The sequence below is a fragment of the Adiantum capillus-veneris genome, chromosome 16, assembly GCF_014529385.1.
Source record: "Adiantum capillus-veneris isolate H3 chromosome 16, ASM1452938v2, whole genome shotgun sequence".
In the NCBI taxonomy this organism is placed as follows: Eukaryota; Viridiplantae; Streptophyta; class Polypodiopsida; order Polypodiales; family Pteridaceae; genus Adiantum; species Adiantum capillus-veneris.
This window is the reverse complement of record NC_140946.1, coordinates 89,979,948-89,985,947: the sequence shown is the minus strand read 5'-3', so window position 1 is coordinate 89,985,947 and position 6,000 is coordinate 89,979,948.

Genomic DNA, 6,000 nt, shown 5'->3' with positions numbered 1-6,000 from the left:
AAGTGGGTACCCAAGACGCTAAAACCCATGGAAATCAAGCGGAGGGTACTCCAACAGCCGAAAATCTAAGAGAGAGCATGCCATCCTCAAACACTTTTATTTAGACCATGTAGTATAGATGGAGCCTCGTCAACAAAATCCATTGAACAATACATTCAGTACCCACATCTTGCACCGCATATTGTTACCCCATGCATCTTTTCCATTGCAATGATAGGGCCGTATTACAAGGCCTTGCATACACAAAGTGTTCATGCCCATGCACATTGCATAAACCTTCATCCAGGATGACTCAAAATGGGAAGGGGGGGAGTAGCAAGTCAATTGCAGGATCAAGGGCTGCAAGATGTTGAGAACTCATGTGTATAGTGTATAAATTGTGTTTTAAGTTTTTGCTTTTTAGAAGGTTTTTATCTCTTAACAAGCATAATAATGAGCCATATGCTTTTTAGCTGCTTTTTATCAGGTTTTTATCTCTTAACATGCATAATAATGAGCCACACTAACAAATGTTTGACAACCATGATGCCTAGAGTGAGATTATGTATATACGAGTGTGCAAATAATTTTGGCTAATTTTTGGCCAAATTAAAATAATTTCCAATAATTTTTTGTATTTTTTGGCTAGTGAGGATAAATAAAATTAACTAGGAAAGTTCAAATTGGTTTTTGAAATCAAATGCTAGATCAGCAAAGCAAGAGATTCAAACATGTCAAATCTAGGAAGATTTGGCACAAATCAAAATTTGGGCCAACTTACGACGGTTCAAATTTGCAAAATCAAGCGACTAGATGTCCAAATGAGTTGTTTGAACCACAAGTGATATGCCATGGGCAATCAAGACAACAAAGGTAAATATGCACTTGGGACTTGGGTAAATCGAGCACTTATAAGCAAAATAGGAAAAATCAGGTCTCATTTGCACTTGTTGAGCTCTATATATATATATATATATATATATATATATATATATATATATATATATATATATATATATATATATATATATATAGAGAGAGAGAGAGAGAGAGAGAGAGAGAGAGAGAGATCATGTCTTTGCAACCTAGAGCATGCTACGGCATCTTTGCTTGCTAGATACATTTAAAGCCACCACCAGGCACGAGATTCAACACGTATGTTCATCTAGCATCCCTTCACAAATGCATAAAGGATACACTACACAAAAAACATCAAATTAACCACAGTAATCAAATCAAAGATAAATTTTTGGCAAACTGTCCGAGGTCATTAGGGGGAGAAAACCAATGTAGATGTGGCAGGAGAGAACATTTCCTTAGGAATAACCAGCGGTGGGAACAGTTCCATAGGAATTACTGATGGTAGCTTCCAGAAGTATCCAACGGGCAATAATTACAATAGTTACTGTAGTAACTATACACAATCCTATAAATAAGACCCATTACACATTCTACGGGGTTGGTCATTCTATGTAGGTTGGTTGCGGGTTGATTGTCATGTACTGTTGTTAGCCTTTGTACTTATCTTTGAAGTTCTTGTATTAATCATGCGAACCTTTTGGGCTTGGAGCCATTTGTACTTTAATGCTTAGTTTGTACTTTTTATGTTATACATACTGATTCGAATATACATTATTAGTTCCAGTGTTCCAGTATTCAGTCTTTCCAATTTGTATTCTTTCCATTTCAGTACTCTGTCTTAGTTCAGTTCTCTGTTCTAGTACTTCGATTCCAGTTGTTTGATCTAATATGTACCATCTAAATTCCTCAAACTCACAACTAGCTATGAACTCCAACACTGGAGTAGCTGCCTAAAGAGACTAGCTCATTTCATTTTGGCGATCACAGTGGCTAGAGCTGAAGTGCTCTATGACCAGTGAACTCTCTCCCCGTTGGTGTTCTAAGTTGTAGTCATGCCGCCCAGAGTTACATGTGCCCAACAAACCAGCGACCAGGTTTCGTGGTGAAGCAGAGTGGGTCAGTCCAATTCTAGAAGAATCAAAGCAAGGCTCTGACACAGAACACGATCTTGGTAATGAAATTGACGCACCTCTTGAGCATGGTACTATTGAAGGGGCAAGGGACTCTCAGCACTCCAATCATTGCAGGCGACAATGGGCTGAATGTGAGCAACACCGAACCATGTCTCAGAGGTCTAGGTCCTCTAGTAAGCACATCAAAAGTAAGGGCACCAAGGGAACTCACCACAGAACAAAGAAGAAGAGAGTGACAAATATTGGTACTAGTATTGAGTCTGAGACTCAGGAAGATGGTCATTGGGAAGCTGATACTAATCATTATCATAAACCTCAATCCAAACACCATCGTCATACTTCAAATTCCAAAAGTACTAGAGAAGCTACTACCAATACCTCATTGAAAATCTCATTTCCACTCTTCAAAGAAGGTAAGAAAGATGATCCAGATGTTCATATCCAAGCTTTTGAATGGTATGAAGCACATTGACAAGGATGAATGGGGGGAATATTTTTCGCGAACGCTAAAAGGGCAGCCAAAAAATGGTATTACATTACCCGGCTTGCCAACTCAGGTCATACAACAAATTACTAAAAGCTTTCAAACTGGAGTATTTAGACAATAGAGGGGATGAGGATATACTCTGTGAGTTTGATCAGATTAAACAAGGGAAATTTCCTGTTTGAAGCTGTGTGGAGAAAATCAAGGAGTTGACTAGGCAATTGCAAGAACCTCCTTTTGAAAAGAGATGAGAGCATGGTTCTTGAACAATGAATGGCTTTCATAGTAAGAAACTCAAAGAACAAGAAGTACATGCACCAACAAAGAAATTCAATGACTTGGTGCAGAGGGCCCTCAAATTAGAGCAACAAGCCAAGAAAGAAAAAGAACACAAGAAGAGAAGATCAAGTCTCGCAGTGGTTCATCCACTGAGAATTCAGATTCTAGTAACAGCTCTAGTACATCTGATAGTGATTTAGATCAGAAAAGCAAGGGTAAAGGAAAGAAAGGATCTTGGTCACACAAAATTGAAGAAATGTCCATATAGATTGGTGAGATTGCCCAAATCAAACCTTCCATCAAAAAGATGGAAACCTGGTGCTCCAAATGCAAATCTAAAGATTACATCTTGAATGAATGTCCACAATGCACTTATTGTAAGGCGCATGGCCATCTCTAGAATAATTGTGCCATTCGGATTTATCACTTCAAGAAAGGAAAAGATATATCCTTGATAGCATTAAGCAATGCAGAACCAATAAAAATGGAAGGAGCCACTGAGTCCAAAACAGAAAATCCAGGAACCAGTGGGACTAGTAATGGCCGAGGCAGATACCCAGGGGGTACTAGCCAAGATAGAGGGTATGGGAATGTTTAACACGGAAGTTTTGATTGCTACAATTGTGGAAAGTATGGGCATTAAGAAAAGGTGTAATTATCAAAGAAATTCCAGAGGAGCCCTAGCAGCCAGTGACTATTGAGGCCAAGGAGTGGGAACAATAGAGAGAGGCTTGGAAGTCCAAGGTCGTGGATCAGTGGCAGGAGCAGTGAGAGCTGGCAGCCAAGATTATAGAGAATCTGGCTAAAAATCTACCAGAACAACTAGAGTATTTTGAGGCTCGCACCATCCAAAAGATCCCAACCGAGTCTTTTGAGAAGGGACAGACAAAGCACTCAGCATGTGGAATTGAAGAATCTATAATTGTCGTAGTACAAGGTCAGGTGGAAGAATTCAGGTAAGTCAGATCATACTTGGCCAAGATCTATGCAACTAAACTGGTGAAGGATCAATGCCTGTCGTCCCAGTGTCAGCAAGTGGAAGAAGTTAGGCAAGTCAAACCAGACTTGTCTGAGAGTGAAGCAACTGCGTTGGTGAAGGATCAATGCCCATCCCAATGTCATCAAGGAACCAGCTCAGAGAAAGGAGTTGAATAGGGCTGTGAGCATAGTCATGAATCCTCTGGTTCGGAGAACAGTTCTGGGCACGAGAGAGATGAGATCTATGAGCTGGATGATATTAGACAAACTTCACCAGACGCTACAAAGTTCATCAGATAGAAAAGGAAAGCTGAAGTTGAGGCAAAGGCAATAGACCCTCAATAGACCTCTCAGTGTAAGAGATGATGAAGTTCTAGTCCTTCAGGTTGATCATAAGTTGAGGAAAGAATGGGAACCTTTATCTGGTGTTATTCTGGATGGAGGTGTCAGAGTCAACATACTGGGAGAACACTCTCCAACAGAAACTGGGCATCAGTGATTTAAAGCAAGCACCATTCAAAGTGAGAATGGCAGACCATAGGGTAGTACAGGCTACAGATCTGACTAAAAACATGCAAATATGGGTGGGTAAGGAAAAATTCAAAACCTGCTTTCTTATGTTAGATGTCCAAGGAGCATATGGAATGCTACTGGGATGACCCTAGCTCAAAACTATAGGAGCCATTCATGATTATGCAAATCAGACTGTCACTATTCAAGGATCTAGTAGGTGGATTCAGATCCGAACTGATAATACCACGAGCTGGAAAAAAGCCTTAAGACCTGAAGAATTATGCAAGAAATACATTTCTAGGAAGATAGAGAGAATTCTTGCAGCAATGAATATTTCCATTAGCACGGATTGATCTAAATGCAAAATTAATGAATAAGGCACAAGCTGACAAACAAAAGAGATAGTTCCCAGACTAGTTTATTGAACTACATGCTGAAGAAAGGATAGTCCAGTTAGCCAATGAACCAATCTGAATCTGAGTTGGAAAAATTTGATTTCAGATTAATGACAGACACTACTCAAGAAGGCACTGAGATAGCAACTGAAGGTACTGAAGTCCAAGGTGCAACTTTGGTGTTAGGAAATACATTCAAAGATTATGCGGCTAGAATCGATACTAAAAAGGAAGCAGAGTCATTAGCAAAATGGAAGGGAGGTGGCCCAAAGTGGTTACTTCCAGATGACCAAGACGTAGAAGAATGGAACCTTGGGTCATAAGAAAAACCCTGAATGATCAAAATCAACAAACTCATGAACTCAGAGGTGAGGGATAAAGCAAAGGCTCTTTTCTAGAAGTATAAAGATGTGTTTGCTTGGGAACACACTGATCTAAAAGGTGTAGATCCAAAGATTTGTCAGCATTGAATACCACTAAAACCATATGCAAGACCAATACATCTGCCAACAATAAAGAATGAATCCTAATTACGCCAAGAAAGTCAAGAAGGAGATAGACAATTTGCTTAAAGCAGGATTCATTATTGAAGTGGACAGTAGTGACTGGTTATTTTTTATAATGGTGGTTCTGAAGAAGAATGGGAATTTGAGGGTTTGTGTGGACTACAAAAAATTAAATGCACGGACTTTTAAAGTTCCATTCCCAATATTATTCACGAATATGCTTTTGGATGAAATCACAGGCCATGAAATGTACAACTTTATGGATGGTTATAGTGGCTATAACCAGTTGAAGATAGCATCTGAATATAGAGCCAAGACTACATTTATCATCAAATGGGGAGCATTTACGTATCTAGTAATTCCATTTGATATGTGCAATGCTCTAGCAACATTTCAATGCTATATGATGGAAATATTTAGTGAATTCATGCACAAGTTTCTAGTCATCTTCATGGATGATTTTACAATCTTTTCTAAGGAAGAGGTGCATTTATTATTCCTAGAAATGGTTTTTGAAAGGTGCAGGGAAAAAATAATCTTCCTAAATCCATTCAAGTCAGTCTTCATGGTCTGGAAAGGTCAACTATTGTGTCCCGGAATGGTATTGAGATGGCCAATGATAAGATGAAATGTGTCCAAAGCTACGGCACCCAAAATTGTGTCTGAATTAATTTCATTCTTGGGCTATATCAACTTCTACAGAAGGTTCATTTATATGTTTTCAACCAAAGCCCTACCTTTATATGAGCTCACTAAGAAAAGCAATAAGTTTATTTGGACCACTGTGTGTGAGGAAAGTTTCTAGTGTCTAAAAAATGTAATTATCAGCAAACCAGTCCTTCGACACCCAAACTGGGATGTTATTTTTCATG